Source organism: Protopterus annectens, chromosome 5.part0, assembly GCF_019279795.1.
Source record: "Protopterus annectens isolate FY-2018-M chromosome 5.part0, PAN1.0, whole genome shotgun sequence".
Classification (NCBI taxonomy): Eukaryota; Metazoa; Chordata; order Ceratodontiformes; family Protopteridae; genus Protopterus; species Protopterus annectens.
Genome location: NC_056735.1, coordinates 1,924,217,929 through 1,924,237,146, shown reverse-complemented (window position 1 = coordinate 1,924,237,146; position 19,218 = coordinate 1,924,217,929).

The following is a 19,218-nucleotide window of genomic DNA, read 5'->3' as shown; positions in this document are numbered from 1 at the left end:
AGTCCAGCAGATACAAACACACACACACCTGCAATCCAACACATATACAATACTGTTTGAGAGTGGGAGACAGTATCACAAGGAAAAACATCACTGCACACGTGTCAGCATGCAGATTATGTGTTGCACAGGAACATGCAGTGCAAGTGTAGACAGCCCTTGTTAATAACAGTACGTGTACTTGATGCTTGTGTGCAGTTGTTCAGTGATTGTCTACACCCTGGGACACAATGTGTACAAGGACAGAACAATGTTGTGCTAGTGTTACAAGCTGTGGGTGCATATATTTGCACATACACACAACACATGACAGTGCTACACAATAACTGCTTTGTGTACTTTTGTGGTCAGTGGAACTGGATGTGGTGTAGTAACATGAACCATGATCAACATGCATCTTGTGGACAGCCAACAATAATAATGTGTGCCACACAGGCAGCTAGCATGCTGTACCTGAAGTGCAGTAACATGACTACATCCACAATTACACAGCCAAATGTTACATGGGTGTGTAAGGTGGCCAATAGTCAGCATTGCATAACATGAATGTATTATTTGTTCAAGACCGTTGCACAAAGACATGATAGGCCTCTACCCCTCAGGTATATTATGTGTGATGTGTAGATGATAAGTGGGATACTGAAGGGTGGGCATACAGCAGGTGTCATAATTGGACATGTGTAGCAGGCTAAGGTGTAGTGTCTATGCCAAACATGTGTGTGTTGTGTACATGTGCATCAGGTATGCCTATCCAATGTCCGGTACTGTGTTGCCACATGTGTGTGTGATGCTCTGTGTATTGCATGTGAGTGAAACAGCTACTGAGAATAATGGGATATGCATAGTCTCACAGCAAACATGCACAGCATGCATTATGCGTAGGTGTGTTACATGTGCACAGACTACACCTCCATATGACATGCACATGTCATTAGCAATAGTATTGTTATTACACACTCACCCGCATGGATTGGCTGCCTTGCTGTCACTCCAGAGGGACCTGCAAAAATATGACCGTGATTGCCAGTGGCCACAACTGTGCCATTGATACTGTGAGTATGATAAAGTACTGTAGTACAACAGTTGGCTTTCACAGGTGTACAGACTATACACAGAATATCAATCTGCACAAGAATAGGCAGGTTAACAGCTACACACACAGTACACATCTCACACACGCATAAACTACCAGTACAGAGAACAGTCAACTACAGATATGGCATGTTACCTGCACAGTCCATTTCAACATGCTGTGTGGCTCCAGCCTCCATGATGACACATGTTTGTGGATGTTGTTGTTGTTGGCCTGGAGCCACGACACTTAGGAGGAGCTCCTCCACACTGGTGAGGGGGGTGGATAGGTACCCCACCACCTGTGGCAAGCTGTTGTCTGTGGATATCAGACGCACGCTGCCAGACATGTCTAATTAAATCACTGCAGTGATGGCATACCTGCTCATATGTCCGGTTATGCATGCCTATGTCATTTACTCGACGGACGAGATCTTGCCACAGTGCAGCCCTCTCATGCTGGTTCTGGCTGGTCCTGGAAAACAGCACAGAGAAATTCTGCACCAGGCTCTGGTGGATCTCCTGTTCCTCTGCTGTTGCATAAGGTGGGTTACGCTGATGCACCATCGCCCTGGAAGGAAAAGAAAAATATGTGAGCAAGTCATGTGGCACACTTAATATTCTAATGTACTGATATCACTTAACTGCCATATATAGCATCTGCCTGTCTATCAGGGGATACACATGTTCAATACCACATATCAGTGCTCAACCCACAACTGTCTGACAGTGCTTGCCACACTCCATACAACAAACTAGTATACACCAGCACTCGGCACACTGTTTGGGATACAATGCACAACCTCACACTGGGGGTATGTATCAAGCTAATGGATGAAGAATATTGCCATCCCATGCAATGAATGCAATGCACATTTACAGTTTCAACAGTAATCCACCCTAGTCTTTGATGCCATACCCCTACCTGACATATGTGCACAGTTGTTAATATAGCCAGCATACTGCTGTCACATAGTATAGATGCTGCCAGGTACACACACATACCCTGTAACACACGTGATTGCAGCCATGGTACAGCCATCATTACACACATATTACACATACATACAACACAAAAATGCATGACAACACAGATGAACATTAACTGTGTACCTTATAGTACTGTGTGCCCCTACTTACATATACCTACGCATGAGGTATGTAATCTGTGCAGACTACAGGAAACACACCAGACAGTGTTACCAGGGAATGTGAACATACACCATACTGTTGTGTTTAGGCCTACAACTTCAGGTAGTACAACGGTTCATATGTGAGCTGGATTAAACAGCAGTACCACTTACTGAGCATACATGTATTGCTTCTGCCTACAATGGGACACCACAGTAGTACACAGGGAACTATGGCACAACATACACCAATCTACTAGGTTTGCATCCCGATAACTGACACATCTTTCTCTGGCCTCACACCTAGGACATAAACTATCATGACAGACACAAACTCACACTAAGCTATCACACCTTTACAGACCTTGCACACAGTGAGTGTCACACTCATTCAACCTCACATGGCTGGTATTGCACTGAGTACATGTGTGTGTGCATTGTGTCATAGGTAGGTACTATGCTACTGGCCCTGGGCCTAGGGCAGTCTAGCCATATGCTACCCTGCCCTTTGTGACACATATAATGTGATTTTACTTGCTCCTGTCAAACGGTTACACAGAGGTGACTCAAAGGGCATATTACCTATCTCCATATCATTCATCAGGGGTATGTATGACATCTACTAATAAGGAGCCTTGTTTGTTAACGCTGGGTGGTATAGTCCAGGGTATGGCATATTTGTGTATAGGAACCTGTACCTCCAGCATGTGCTGTTTAGTGCGGTGATAAGGATTAGTGCCCTAGGTCATGTAGGCTGGACGGATTGTGAGGTGTTGCCATGGGTGGTTGGCCGACTGGTATGGGTGTGACATAACTCTGTATGTCCAGCAGTGGTAACCTCTGTGTAGGAAGTATGCAAGGCACTCTAGCTGTGGTTCTGTGAGTCAGTCTGCATAGGGAATGTGTTTGAGGGCATTATCAGTCTTTGTTAGGTATGCCTGTGGCCTTTCCACTTGCTGTACTTCTCATGGGAGGTACATACTGCATAGGACCTTGTGAGGTTTAGAGGGGTACACTAATTTACATTTCCCTAGCTGACACACCTTTTGTGATGACACATACCATGTACAGGGATTACAAGACTAGTGTGCCACTGTGAATATCAAAGTGGAGGCTATTGTACACCTGTGTCCCATGTTCCCTTCTGACAACTCCAGTGGTAGGCAGGCATCTACCTATGTGGTAGTTAGTGGGTAACGTGTTTTGGAATGGGGTATGGTACTGCAGTATCAACACTGGTGTTCAGTCCATGCCTTTGCCACCAGGCACCTGTTTCAATACATCTGCCCTCATGTCCCCCTATCTCACTCTATAGATATCTATATCTATATATATATGTGTGTGTGTAAATATATATACATATCTACGTATATATATATATATATATATATATATATGTATACACATACACACACCGCTATATATAACCATATATATATATATATATATATATATATATATATATATATATATATATATATATATACATATCTATAGACATTCATATCTATCTGTATATATGTATGTATCTACATATATATCTATATATGTATGTATCTTTGAAATCTATATGTATATACATATTCTATCTATCTATCTATCTATCTATCTATCTATCTATCTATCTATCTATCTGTCTATATATCTCTGTCTATCTATACATACCTCTCTATCTATGTACATATATATATATATATATATATATATATATATATATATATATATATATATATATATATAAATATGTATATATATATATATATATATACACACACATACTTCTAAACATCCATTGCTGTACATATACATGCACATCTAGGCACATAGACTGCCCACCTTTCATGATGGGAATATCACTTCTGAAACAGTTGTGAGACATACCATTCTGTAATGATATTTCACAGTGTTGTGCAGAATGCATTATGCTATCCTCAGGCCGTATAGCTGTAGCAGGCCTCACTGGCTCAGTCCCACAAACGTTCACCACCACATGACATATACCTGCCATGCATGCTGTTTTCAATGCCACATACTACAACCTACATTGATATGTGCACATAGCAACCTTCTACTACATATGTATGTCCAGCCTTCACTAACAGTTGCAGTATGTCCCTTGCCCTATGCACATCTGCATATACATATAGATACAGACTGCTAACACATATGGAGGGTTCACAGTATGTAGATTACCTTTCAGACACATCATTCAGATGCCAGCAAATACATATCTGTTACATACATTACTTTGTATTTCTCACCTCTGTCAGTTGTACCTGTTGATGTGTTGTGTTTCTGTATTTTGTGGATTGGTGTCTCTGACAGCTTTTTTCTTTTGGCTTGCTTGCTTTTTTTTTTTTTTGGTCTCTGTCTGTGTCTCTGTCTCTCTCTCTCTCCCTCCAGTTGCTGTAATGATATTATTGCATGTTTGGTTTAGTAATTGCATGCAGCCTGCTGTGTGGTAATTGCAGTTCTCACTGTGATTTCAGGATACTGCTATAAAATGATAGTTTAGGTAGGCGTAGGCCTTTCAGTTTTGCAAGGTGGGGACCATGCTGGTTTGCTGTGGACACTGTTGTGTCAGTCAGAAGGTTGGTATATCTGTCATATCTGAGGCTGTGTTGTAGCCACTGAAATGCATGTTGTACTGAAACCTGACTGTTGCTTCTTCCAGTTCACTCTCCTCATTGTGTATGTTAACTCACACCTGCTAATGCTAACACTGTTTACATGGCAGTATGTACTTTCCTGTGGGATTTGTGGATTAACTGGATACAACAGTAGTTCTTGCAATGTGTTGCTATGGCTTTTCTATTTTCCATTTACATTCACTCCTTGTAATGCATGATATATTTCTTTCAGCATTAAGTTCTTATATGTCTGCTTTGGCTTGGTGGTACTGTATGCAGTCTGGTGAGTCCAAGGTCTGGGGTTTGACACTTACAAAGGTATTTTATTTTGCTGCTGAGCAGTACTAGGGCCTTGTCATACAGAGTGAATAAGGCACTTTTAAACAGTTGTAAGCGGGAAGCAGGAAGTAAGTAGGGACACCAGCTAGGGATGTGCAGGCTGGGTGTAGGGAAGGTCCATAGCTGCACACTTCTTTAACTGCAATAGCTGTACATATGTTTGAGATTTGGTGTGACATTTGAAACCTTCCACCCCTGAGAGAGGGGTGAGGACTACTAAGTATATTGTACTAACAATTATGAATATCAGGCACATGCAGTGCTTGTGAACTGCTATACTGTCATTAGTATGTTACTGACTTCTGAACAGTTTGTGTTTTGTTTTGTGTTGACATTAGCACAGTCTGCTCATGACAAGTGGACATATGTCAGTACTGTGTATTATTATGAATAGTAATCTGTCTGTGTACCTCCCACCTGTGGACATATCCAGCTGGTAGATGGAGGTTAGCCTAGTATTCCTTGACTGTGCACCACACCAGTCTTTTCAGCACCTGCACAATGACATTGTCACAGGTGGTTGCTAGCAGTACATGGCTACATCCTTTGATATGTCTGTATTGTACTCCTACATAAGGGCATGCTTGTGGAAGTAATTCTACAGCTATTCGCAGAGTGTGTAACAACAGACAGGCTGATATGCCTGTGTGTTTCTGACACTTCCAGGCTTCAGATACTCTCAGGTATATATTTGACCAGCCTCAGGGAAAGGTACATATCAGTGGGATACACCCGTGATATATTTCAGATATTCTGCAGTTGAGACTGTGGGGTATTTTGATCATATGTATTAATACACCATTTCTGACATGCAAGCAGTGTCTACTCTAACTTATTGACAGTTACCATTACGTGGGATTCCCCACCTTTCTGCCTACTGTTAATACATTTCACAGGGAGTCAGTGGGGCACAGCTAACATTTGTTTGCAAATCAGGGACATCCCTGTAAATCAGTCACAGTTGGGAGGTCTGGCCTCTTACCTATGCAAAAATGGTGGAGTTTATCCTGCTCGATACTGTGTGGGGTTTGTAAGGTGCTACTGTAACATTATTACCTACTAGCATGGCTGTTTCTCTTATCACACTCATGTAATGCAATTCCACAAGAATTGCCAGTAAAGATACACAGAACAAGCTTTGTGTAATGGCCTTCCTATATTCCCTTTAAATTCACTCATTGTATTTCATGTTATATTTCTTTCAGCACAAAGTTCTTGTATATCTGCTGTGGCTCAGTGGTAATTCATACAGTCTAGTGTATCCAAGGTCCGGGATTCGAGACTGACAGGGGTATTTTATTTTTCTGATAAGCAGACTACAGGCCTTGTCATACAGAGTGACTAAGGCACTTTTAAGCAGTTATAAGCAGGTTTGCGCGAGTTTGCATGACACTTATCTACGCTTAGCTAAGCGCACACAAGTGCACACCCGCTGAATAGTGCTTAAAAGTGCTTACTCCCGCTAACACCTGCGCTAATTTCCTTTAAAGAAAAAAAATGGGGAAATAGGAAAGTGGTGAAAAAGGGGGCACAAAGCGGGTAGGACAGTAGGGAAACAAGCTTGGGATGTGCAGGAAGGATGTAGGGAAGGCCCATAGCTGCCCAATTCTTTACCAGCAACAGCTGTGCATATGTTAGAAATTTAGAGTGAGATTTGACACCTTCCACCCCTGAGAGAGGGGTGAGGACAACAAAATATGTTGTACAGCCAATTGTAATTATCAGTTTACATGTCCAGCAGACATGTGTGCGAAATGGGCAGCTATGTATGGGGCATAATTTTTTTGTGGGAACAGAGTGCCCTTTTTTTTTTTTTTTCATGTGAGAGTGGAATATGAGGTACAGAAAGTAGGTATATTTGGGGAGGTAGGTTGGGGAGGTTAACAGACAATACAAACAAGACACATATAGGGGCGGAGTATGACACATGTGGGGGGTAAACACAATTGACGGGGACGGAAGTTTGGATAGCGCAAGCCCATAAGCCCACAGATGGCAACAGTGGAACTGAGATCCCCACTGCTCCTTCACAGCCCAGGCCGGGGCTGTGCTGGGGGCTGGATAGGATGGGCAGGCACACCCGTGAGTTGCGCCACTCTCGCCTCAAGCTGGCGTAGGGGATCAGTTACAGAACGCCTGATCTCACTACGCACCACAGACCGGACCCTTTGGAGGGTGAGTGGAGGCTCTCCTCCGGCCACGCTTGCAGAGGGGGGACAAGCCCCATCCCCTGCAGCGCTTCCACCTGAAGGTGGCACAGGGCCACCGGAGGAGGAGGTTCCAGCCTGGGCACTGGTGCCAGGTGCACTAGCCAGCTGAGGTGGGAGAGATGGGTCCGCTGGAACCCACCTTCCCTGTTGTCCTATGTTTAGCAGTATTTTATGGCATTTTGGGTTAGTAACAAACAACACCATTCAAAATTAGTTGTAACAGCATGCATTAGTATTCCCATTAACCAAACACACATGAATTCCAAACATTGAGCAGCAAGCATAACACATGCATATTTAGAACAACAGTGGACATTCCAACAGCATGCAGGGTTGATTGGTGGCAACAGGCCATCAGGTTTGGATATGTGAACAGGGCACATGCATCAACGTACATGCAGATATGTATAAACCAACAGGACAAATGTCCATGGGAATTAATTGTGAATAGACATACCCAGTTTGGTGTGGAATGGCATAATTTGTGGAAATAGGGTAGGGTGGAGAAATATTACATTAACAACTTAAACTACCTATACATATACTGTACATTCCTAGTAGATGCAGATATATATCCCCTACATGTATTAGTACAGCTTCCTGCATGTAACCTTAGGAATGTTGGTGATGGGGATGTTACTGCTACATCAATATACTTTCCATTTGTATTTATATATGTTCATATCTGGCTGTGTTCAGGTAAAGCATCCTGCTACATTTGATTTATATGGGTCTAGACAACTGTGGATGTTCAGCATTTCATACAACCATACTATCTCCATAATGCAAGGGTACAGCAATATATCCAAAGTGTGGGAGGGACACAGTCCAGGTTCTGTACTTTATTAAAGACATTTCACTCATTGGTTGTGGCTGTCTTATTCATTTCATTATGTAGTGAATGCAGTATACCTTTATTCCAGACTTATTACAGCTTTCCTGGTAGCTTCAAACTCTTTCTCACACTCTCTCACTTATTTTATATTTATATTTCAGGATGGTACTTAATTCTAGCCTTTATTAACATTTATTACTGGGTTACAACAATCCTTTCCAGCTGACTCACTTATTTCATATGGCAAAATTTACAAGGATCTATTCAACACTTGTCTGTCCTTTGTTGATTGATTACAACACTCATTTTCAGGCTGAAGCAGTTATCTGATATTACAATACAGGTGAAAACTCTATTTGAGACTTGTTTAATCTTTATTAATGGATTGCAATACTCTTTTTCAGGCTGCATCACTTATCTAATCTTACCATACTAGCAGAATCTTTCTTCTAGGCTTATTTGACCTTTATTACTGGGTTACAACACTGAACTCTTTTACAGGCTGTCTCACTTATATTATATAACAATGCCAGCAGAATAATTACTAACCTGCCTGGTGGTGCAACCTTACCAGCCTATCAGCACAGGCTTGCCGATTCACGAAAAGAACACCTGCAGCTGTAATATAAATGAAAGAATATTGGAACATACCTATCCATACTATAGGCTAGGATAGCATTTCTTATATACTTAATTACATGGATACTTAGTAGTGGGGCATTGGGCATTTGACAGGCCTCCTGGATCCATTAGTTCAGTTGGTCCTCCTTTCATCGCTTCAGGTCCGCATGGTGGTGACGGACCTGTTCACCAGTCCTCGGAATGCCTGTGGCACTGGTGAGATCATGCGCCAACTGGTTCCACACCTCTGCCTTGTACGCTCCCCATTGAACCTGGCCCTGCATGAGTTGGCCTTCATGATGATGGACTAGGAGCCAAACCACATATTTTGACTCCTCAATGCCCCACCTTTGTGCTCTAAAGCGATTTCGCTCTCCCACACCTGCCATCCTGACTGCAAATGGGTACCACAATCAGTTATGGTGTGTATTCCTGCCTATGGGGCTTATATATGACGGTTTTCCCGCACTTATTTGTGATTGGCCATTTTGGATATTTATCAGCTTACAGCAAACCTGCTTTGTCATGGTTATATTTTCATTCATTCCTATATGTATGGTAATACTGTATTTCTAAGTACAACTGTCATGGCTTAGTGGTTCAGTACTTTGACTATGGTGCACAGTATCCCGGGTTTGACCCTTGTCATTGCTTTTTTTTAGTTTATTACTGTCTAGACAGGCTAGGAGGTGTGTCTGTGTAAAGGCGACTTTGCTACAGTTTGCTCAACATTGTCCGATGGTCAGCTGGTTGGCGCGCTGCGCAGCTCCACTCAAACGGTTTAGGCTGGGTAATGCGTTATTTAGCTATAAGCAGTCATATTAAGCTGGGTGAAGTGCTGCTCAGCTAGGGCACTCATATTAAGCTTGTTAAAGCGCTGTCAGCTACGGGCATTCATATTAAGCTTGTTAAAGCGCTGCTCAGCTACGGGCACTCATATTAAGCTTGTTAAAGCGCTGCTCAGCTACGGGCACTCATATTAAGCTTGTTAAAGCGCTGCTAAGCTATGGGTGATTATGTTCCTTTTTTTATATATTATATTGGTTTTGTTCACATATACATGGCCCATTTCATTACATTTTACTTAAATTATAGTTATATATGTTGGGGAATTGTTTCATACTTATTTAAATAAAAAAATGGAGAATGATGTTGTGGGGGCTCGAACAGTGACTACCTCCTCTTTGGCCGATGTCTCTACCGCTACGTTATTGCTACTTGGCTTAATTTGCATCTGTAGATCTTATATGCTTTTCAATGTCTGCTAACTGTGGCTGAGCGAAGGGCATACCTGCCCAAACGGGCACAAATGCGGGCAAACATATTGGAAATTATAAAAAAAAAAAAATGAAACTGTTATTTTTACATTTTATACATTTTCAGTAGGGTTTAGTCTGTGGGGATGTGTGGTGTTGTGTTCCATGACATTTCAGTGGACTCGCTCGTGGGTGTTTACTATCAGGACTCTGACTCTTCTGGGGGCGTGTCCCTTTGCAGTACTCGGCAATCGGACACACCCCCTACTTTCCTACACAGACCGTGTTAGACTAGGGTATGATTCAGCATGCTCTCATAAATATGCATGGCATGCTGATGTCATACCATTCAACTGCAGCTACAGAGTAAGACATATTAAGCCTTACATGGAGGTTTCGTGAATCCGGCCCAATTGTTTGCATTTAGGGATATAGTTTATCCTGGTTTTGAGCAAGAAGAAAGCCAGATTTTAGCTAGGAACTCTTTCAGAGTAGCTTTGAAAGATGGGGAGATGTGGTATGTATAGACCTGATGGTTACAGGTAAGACATTCCAGGCCTTAGCAACCTTGTATGAGTATAGACAATGCCCAGTAGATTTGCTAGGTTTATAGACGGACAGTAGTTTTTGGTCACTGGATCACAATAATCAACTGGGAACATAGTTGTGTTGAATGTTGTTTCCCGCTGGACAGGCAGATGGATGCTGGATAATTTTATAGGTGCAAAGAAGCTGTGTATAAGTTACTTGATATGGAAGTTCCAACAAATTTACTCTTTTCAGTGCTATACTGTGGTGGGTTCTGAAAAGGGTATGTGCTGCAAATTTAGCAACTCTGCTATAGCTTGTTCAAGTTTCAGTTTTTGAGAAGCCTGGAGGTTAGTAAGGATGGGAGCTCCATAAAGAAGAGTAGGGAGGAGATAAGTAGTGGCAAGTGTAGTTTTAGTTGCATCTGTGAGAAAGTTTTTAGCTCTGTAAAGCATCCCTAGTTTGTGATGAGTTTTTCTTATGCAATTCTGTATATGCAAGTCAAATATAAGATTATCATCCACTATCACCCCTAATAGTTTGCTATGAGAAGTGACTTTAATGGTTGTATTATGATTTTACATTGGTTTACTATGATTGCCAAGCTTAGAAGAAGCATTTTCAGTCATATCCCGTAGCATAAAATCTCCACTGCATTCAAATAAAAAAAAAAATGATACAATAAAGCATTCAAAACAAAATCAGGACAAAATAAATGCCAACATATTACAAATGCATGGATAAAGTGGACATATTAAAGGTTAATAAAGTTAAGGTAAAAGAAGACAGTATTGTGGTGGATAAAGAATGGTACACAATATTCAAAAAGGAATAAAAAGTGCCATTGATGCTATGTCATCAGATCTACAGGTTACCGAATGGTGATTGTTAACTTGAAAAACAGCAGGGTAAAGGGAATAACAGCAAGTAAGTTGCACCATAATCGCAGTCCCATTTCCTTGAAAATATTCCCTTCCTGAGGAATTTGTGGTAGGGGGGCCTCTGATAGTGTCTGAAATCTTGTTCCAGAAACTGCATGTTTTAAATATAAATTTTTATATTTCACGTCTGTCGGTAGTTTTACAACTGGGAATAAAAGGGACAACTGAGTCACTAAGAGACTGACAAGTATGGCTCCTCCATTTGATGATCTTAGATAAGGAGAGTCAGCTGGGTGAATATAGAACTTTGTGTGCTAGCATAGTTTAATAACCTTAATTTCATGACTAAATTCCAACTAATGTAGAACATGAAATAACTGTCAAGATTGGTTCTGTCATGGATGCTTGCAGTAAATCTTAAATATTCTGTTGTTGGCCTGTAGTATTTTTGCTTGAGATATGAAAATAAATTAGGTAAGACACAGGCAGAATATATTGAGTAGGGGAGTATAAATGCCTTTGCAGTAGGTAGCCTTTTCTTTTCTGTTTGAAATGGTATGGCTTTATATAATTTGCTAAGGTCACATTTGATTTTGTTGTGTCTTTTGGCTTTTCCCGGTTAGGGGTCGCCACAGCGGAACTCTGGTCCGCTAATGATTGGCAGTAGATTTTTACATGCTGGCTTGCCAGGCCTAATGCACAACCTTCAACGAAGGAACGCCCATTCATGCATGTCGCCACGCAGAAGACGCTCTAACTGAGAATCGAACGGGCAACGTCTAACTGTGAGACGACAATGCTATCGCAGGACCACCACCGCAGTTTAACGTCACATTTGATGCTATTGCATAATTATTTATTTGTGTCTCATTTGATGATCAAGAGGAATGCTCAGGAGATGATACTTCTGTTACAGAAGAATCACATGTTCTAACCTGTATTGAACATAATTTAAAAAAAGTAATAATTTTCAGGAACAGGAGAAGAGCATGTATCTGTTATTTTATGAAGTAAGGCCGAGACCTGTGTTATGCAGGCAGATGCAAAGTTAAGTAAAACCTTCTTGCAGATGACTGCTAACAGGAAGCAGTGACCTGACACATTAATCGATAATGGTATTATCCGCACAGATCATGAAGTTAGCATTACTAAAATGCTTGACCATATCACTCACACAGACAGTGCCAGGCACACGACCTTTTGGCACACTTAATGTTGAATAAGAAATGAGAAGAGATTTTACAAACCAGTTGTACAAGCATAATTTCTTTGTTCAAATAATGTGAAAATTATTTAATTTTACTTATGGAAAAGGTTTGATTCATACCTTTGAACAATGCCTATTCTGTTGAGCCAATTCTAATTTTAGCTAAATATTTTGCTACATCCATCCTAAAATTGGGCATTGTTCTTGAGAAGTTATAAGATAATAGCAACAGTATTTGCAAGTATCCCTAATTTGGCCATATTCTTTATTATTTTTTTGCTTTGTCCCTAATTTTGGAGGTATGAGGTTGAGAGCTACGCCAGAAATAATCAGAATATTCAAACGTTTTGTGTTGAAGACAATATGAAAGGATATGAAAAGTCTAGGATGACAGTACCATTTTCCTTTAAACTGTCAATCTCATCATGGTCAGATCCAAGAGAGTGATGTCAGTACCCTGATAGGATATACAGCCAAGATGGGTATTACAACTCATACTTGAATTTAATAAATATATTAAGATTGACATTCTTGCGCTACTATACAATTTGTCTAGGACATGAAATGGACAAATAAAAAAATGTCACTAGCCCGGTCAAACATGATATCCATCAACACATACATAAATTCCATCGTACTACTCTTGAAGCTCCATCTTTTTTTTTTTTTTTTTAATTAGATTTGTGCTCCACGGGAAAAAAAATCAGCACTTGAAATGTTTTTCCTTCTCTCTGATTTCCTGCTGCAGTTCATTCATAATCCATGCTTATAACCACCAGCAATCACATATCATTGTTGTAACTGTATCACTTTTCTCCTCTTTCTCCCCATGTATTTGCCCCAGGATAGTATGAGTTGTGAAGGTGGGTGGCTATCACCTAGTAGGTGCATTAGCTGCAGACTACCCAGATTGTATGCCTGGACGTGTATAGTAGGTAGACGATTTTAATTCTGAGACTCATTAATTCAAGACCCAGAATAAAAAAGGGTGACTGAGTGAATATGCAGATTTAGTATAGTATACTAAGTCTGAGATAGCTAGGTGTCGAACTATTCCCTTTTCTCCAATGTATGGCAACCTAACTATATAAGTAATAAGGATGTGGAGTGAGAGGCAAGGGAGCTTGCACACAGAAGAAAACAGCTTTAAAGGAAAACACAGGTGTTTGACATTTGCTGCACTATATTTTCATATATATATATATATATATATATATATATATATATATATATATGTGTGTGTGTGTGTGTGTGTCTGTGTGTATATTTTCTTTTCCCACAGTTTCAGGAGCTGCGATAACACCTCAAAACAAAAATAGGGATTCCTTGCAATAAACTACATCAGGATGACTTCTTGTTTTCATTTGAATGGAAAGATCTATCTCTTTGACCTCCTGAATCATGCATCAAACAAGCAGCTGTGATTTCATCCCTCACAAGAGAGTAACTGCATCAGCTCTTCTCCAAAGTTAAGTGAGCAATCGTTTTGATGCACTGATGTCACTATCGCATTAAAAAATAATCTCTAAATTAGGTTTGCTGGCAGCCACTGATCAAAGATGTTTTGACTGCCAATTAGCTAAACTTTTTCTCATCTCTTTCATAACACTGTTCAGAAAATAATGTAAGAAATGCAATTTTGCAGCAGAACAAGTGGATGCTGCTTATAGTCTTTCTTTTCATGTCATAGTCTAGTGTCATGTTGAAATGTGCAGAGATAATAGGTTCATAGGTTCATAGGTAGATACTAGGCTATCTGCCCTAGGGCATTTATAAGCCTAGCCAGAGTGTATTTGGCTTCCGCCTCCCTATTAGATTAGCCTACTGTGCCTCTGTAAAGTAGGTCACAGAAGGTACCCTTTTAAGATTAGTTTACTCTACCTCTGTCTAGCAGGGACACAGAAGAGATCCCAGGGATGAATTTGCGATTTCCCATCCACGCGTCCAGATTTCACTTGAAGAGGGTCAGCGAGGGGCTATGTCTAACATGAATTGGGATTCTATTCCAGAGTGAGGGGAGCCTCTGGGAAATGAATCTGTCCCTCCAGCATGTCCTATTTGATTTTGTGCTGAGGTTTAAGTCCCTGGAGTGTGTAGCTCTAAGGGACTTGGATTTTTTGAGGTGGAGCATGTCCATTAATTCTGGGTTTGACATGGCTTTGTACGTCAGGCATAGATCGCCTCGGAGTAGGCGGTAAGCAACTGAGTAGAGCTGGAGTTTCTTTAGTCGAGCTGCATAGGACATCTGTTTGTAGCCCATGTTCCTCTTGGTGAGGTACTTTTGGGGTCTCTCCAGTTGCTGCAGGTGTCAGGTAAGGTACATCCCAAAAGGGGCATTGCATTCAATAATGGGCCTGATGAGTGACGAGTAGAGGGGCACAATGACCTCTCTTGATCTAGATGCGAACCCTTTCGTGATAAGGTGGGCTATATAGAAGGTCTTTCTAACCACTTTGGCAACATGATTATCAAAGGAGAGATTACTATCTACGTTGGTCCCTAAATCTCTAATTACTTCTTCCATACTTAATGGATTACCACCTATGTGGTAATTTGTGGGCACCTTGTTTTTCCCAAAGGGGATGACTATGCACTTTTTGCCATTTAGCTTGAGGCCATAGCTCTGGCACCAAGCATCCGTCTCTGTGAGACCCTTTTGGTGGATGCTTGTGTCAGCTGGAGATTCAATTATAGCCCCCAGTTTGCAGTCATCTGCGAACTTTGTCAGCCATAATCCCCCCGTGTTAGCCTGAACCTCAGAGAAGTATATACCGAACAAGAGAGGTCTCAGAACTGAGCCCTGTGTGATGCCACTTGTAACTGGTTTGGATTCGGACATGGCACCTGCGATTCTGACCATGTGGGTTCTATCTCTGAGCCAGTTTGCAACCCATCTTGTGATATAGGGGTTGATATTTAAGCTGGTAAGCTTATTTATGATGCCCGAGTGGGGTATTGTGTCAAAGGCTTTTGCAAGGGGACTACCTTGCCATCATCTATGGCTTTGGTAACTGTTTCAAAGAAATCAACTAGGTTTAAGAGGCAAGATCTGCCCTTAACAAAGCCGAATTGGGTAGGGTGCAGTGTCTGGAGGCTCTCAATGAATTTGTTTATAATATTGCACATTACTAGCTTTGACTATTTGGCTTCCAGACAACCTGCTGATTCATTTGCTGAAAATCAGTAGGAAAACTAAAATTAGGAAGAAGAATGTGGGTGCTAGTCTATTCACTCAGAATGGTGGCCACTTAGTGTAGGCATTCATGAATCTGGAATACCATCCACAAAATTTCATGCATTGCATATTTAAATGATGGGTACAACATTTGTGGTGCCCAGCTTGAGTTTGAAGCATTCATTGGATAGACTTACAGCACCTCAGTCTTCTTGCATGGGAATATAATACTGGTCCTTCTCCTAGATGATATACCTGCTATGAGACTTTAACCATGTTCATCCTTCAAGCTTAGGTGAACTAATTTCATCTGCTGCTTCTCATTGTAATCTCTTCTTGCCTGGATTCACATGTGCTGTGATTACTAATCACTCTGGGTTTGCCTCCCATGCAGCCCTCTGAACTGTCCCTGTTTTGGAGGAACATTGTTATTTTCAGGCCTGATTTTTCCCTACACATGTTGCAACAATTTTTGGAGGTATGTCTCTATTTTCAAGATTAGTTTACTCCTTCATAATATTTTCTGAATCCTGCTCATCAAACATGATGTCTGGTCTAATCCTGCTCATCAAACATGATGTTTGGTCTAGTACATTGAAAACCTGACAATATGACCAAACTGCTTGTGGCACCAATAATCTATAGAAAGAGAACACCTATATTATATTTCCCGTTTACAGAAGCAACATAAATGACTTTGTGTCTTAGAATTTTGGAATGTTAATTAAAGTCTTCCAATATTTTACTGTATCATTGATAATGGGCTTATATTATTCCATCACTTTTGTTATTCTGTTTTTAAATGTGTTTCTGATTAGTACACCACAGTCTCATTAGAAGAGTTATGTGCTATTTGGCCTTCACATTTTATGCTAATTAAATGTTTCAGATTTTTGTATGGATACTTTTCAAGGGTCTTTTTACCTATATCAGTGTCTGGAGGTTGACAGGTATGCAGCTATGTATGTAGCTGGGGCAAAAGATTTAGTTCCACAGATACAGTAGTAGGTGTGCACAGACTTATATGACGCTGTGATATGCTGTGTTAGAGAATGGGTGACCTGTGTATCACTACTCTGATTGGAGAACAAATGTTTTCCAGCAGAGTGTTAATGTACAGGTAATACCCACTGAAAAATGACTCTGCCACTTCATGGCTACATATTAAGCTGACATTAAGCTCAGACTGTAACAGAAATAATGACCTCCATTATTTTATATTTGTTAAGCAGCACATTGGCTATTTAGAGAGTGTAAAATTAAAACAAACAAAAATTACAAAAAAAAAAAAAAAAAAAAAAAAATAGAAAACGTGTGTGTGCTCATGTGTGCATATGATTGTGTGAGTGTATGCATGCATGAAAGTGAGAGAGAGACCGATTGTGACATTATTTTACACTTGCTAAGTCGTGCTTTTGTGTAATTAAAAACAAATGGATAAATAAAAATATACAAAAGTGTGTGTTTGTATGTTTTTATGTGTGTGTGTGTGTGTGTGTGTGTGTGTGTGTGTGTGTGTGTGTGTGTGTGTGTGTGTTTGTGCACATGTATGTGTGTGTCTGTGTGAGACAGAGAGAGATTGAATAGTGGATGCAAGCCATTTATAAATTTACAATGAAGAGGTATGCATACATCTCAATATCTTAATTCAAAAAATCCAGTCAAAGCCTAAAATATGTTTGGAAGAGGCACAAAAATAGGGACACATTTTAAATATTGCTCTTATATAATTAGAACATTGCTATAATATCAAGAATTATGTTAACATGTATTTTTTATAGTATATAAAAGTTTGAAATTCAAATGTAACTCATTATATAGTAGCGTCAACATCTGTTTTGAACTAGGAAGAAGAGACTGAAAAAATGAGGCAGAAAAACTGGACATTCTGTGAAAATCTGGACAACTGACAGGTATGGACATATGAAACTTATAACAGCTGTCTTTAAGTGTAATTGTGTGTTTCTAAAGGTACTTCTGAGTGTGCGTGCGTGTGTGTGTGTGTGTGTGTGTGTGTGTGCGTGCGTGCGTGCGTGTGTGCGTGCGTGTGTGTGTGTGTGTGTGTGTGTGTGTGTGTGTGTGTGCACATGTGCACTTGTGAGACACGGAATATGCATAAATTAAATACTTACCAAACTTATATTTTGGATGTAAAATAGTTACAACAGTTACATATACTACAGTGAGTTTGAAACATTAGGTGGAGGAACTATTTTACATAAAAATATTAATATCTATCTATCTATCTATCTATCTATCTATCTATCTATCTATCTATCTATCTATCTATCTATGTCTATATCTATATAATTAAAAAAACAAACAATTTCAATACAGTTTCATAGATCACCTATTCTCTAAGCAAAATAGTGCCCTCCAGGGTATGTTTTATTGTGTGATTAATTCCCTTGTAAGGGTGGTGTCAGGCCTCAGAACACCCTTGTGTGGGCATTATTTACACAATAATGCACAACCTGGCAGGCATTATTGCTTGCACGTAATGTGTAGCCATGTATTTTAGTGAATGATGACAGAATGCAGTATCATAAGCACTAACAGTGGAGTACCTACAAATTAGGCATTAGTTTTAAGTTGCAAGCTTAGTGGCAGAGAACACAATTCACATACTGTTAGACAGCAGTTCTTGATGGACTTCTGATCATGACACATCAATACTTGCAAGCCTGAACAACTTTGTGCCTGCTGCAGAAAAATATTTTCTAACGCTGACATTATTAATGCACAAAACGGACTGACTTTTAGTAAACCAAGACGTGAATATTTATTTATTTTTAATACCAGTCAAAAGAGTCAGCTTTCACTTGTCATCTTCTAAATTATTAACTTCTTATGGTAGAGACATATAGATCCATAATTAGATGCACTGTTAACCCAATCACACACAAAGCATTCTGGCAAATTGTTTAGAAAGGTTTCAAACAAAATGCTGGAAATGAGACAGAGCAGTTGTACTTGACACCTTCTCTAATTCTGAAACTATCATGCTTATGAAACATTGATTCTTTCAGTGTTTTTTACCACTATTCATCCTTACAACTGTCTTGTTAGACAACTAGAATTCATAGTTTAACAGGGACAATGTATATACCATGCTTATGGAATTCATTGACAGATGATCATGCAAATTTGCAAAAATATTTATGTCTTATAACAGTTATTTATTGCAATATCTTATACAAAGAATTGTCATCAGGATAGGCCTAAACACTATTTCTGCAAAACTTGTGTGCATTGAATAAGGAGTACCACAACCCCATCTGATAGAATTGGGCATGGACTAACTGATCATTATAGAATGCCACTGCACATCATAC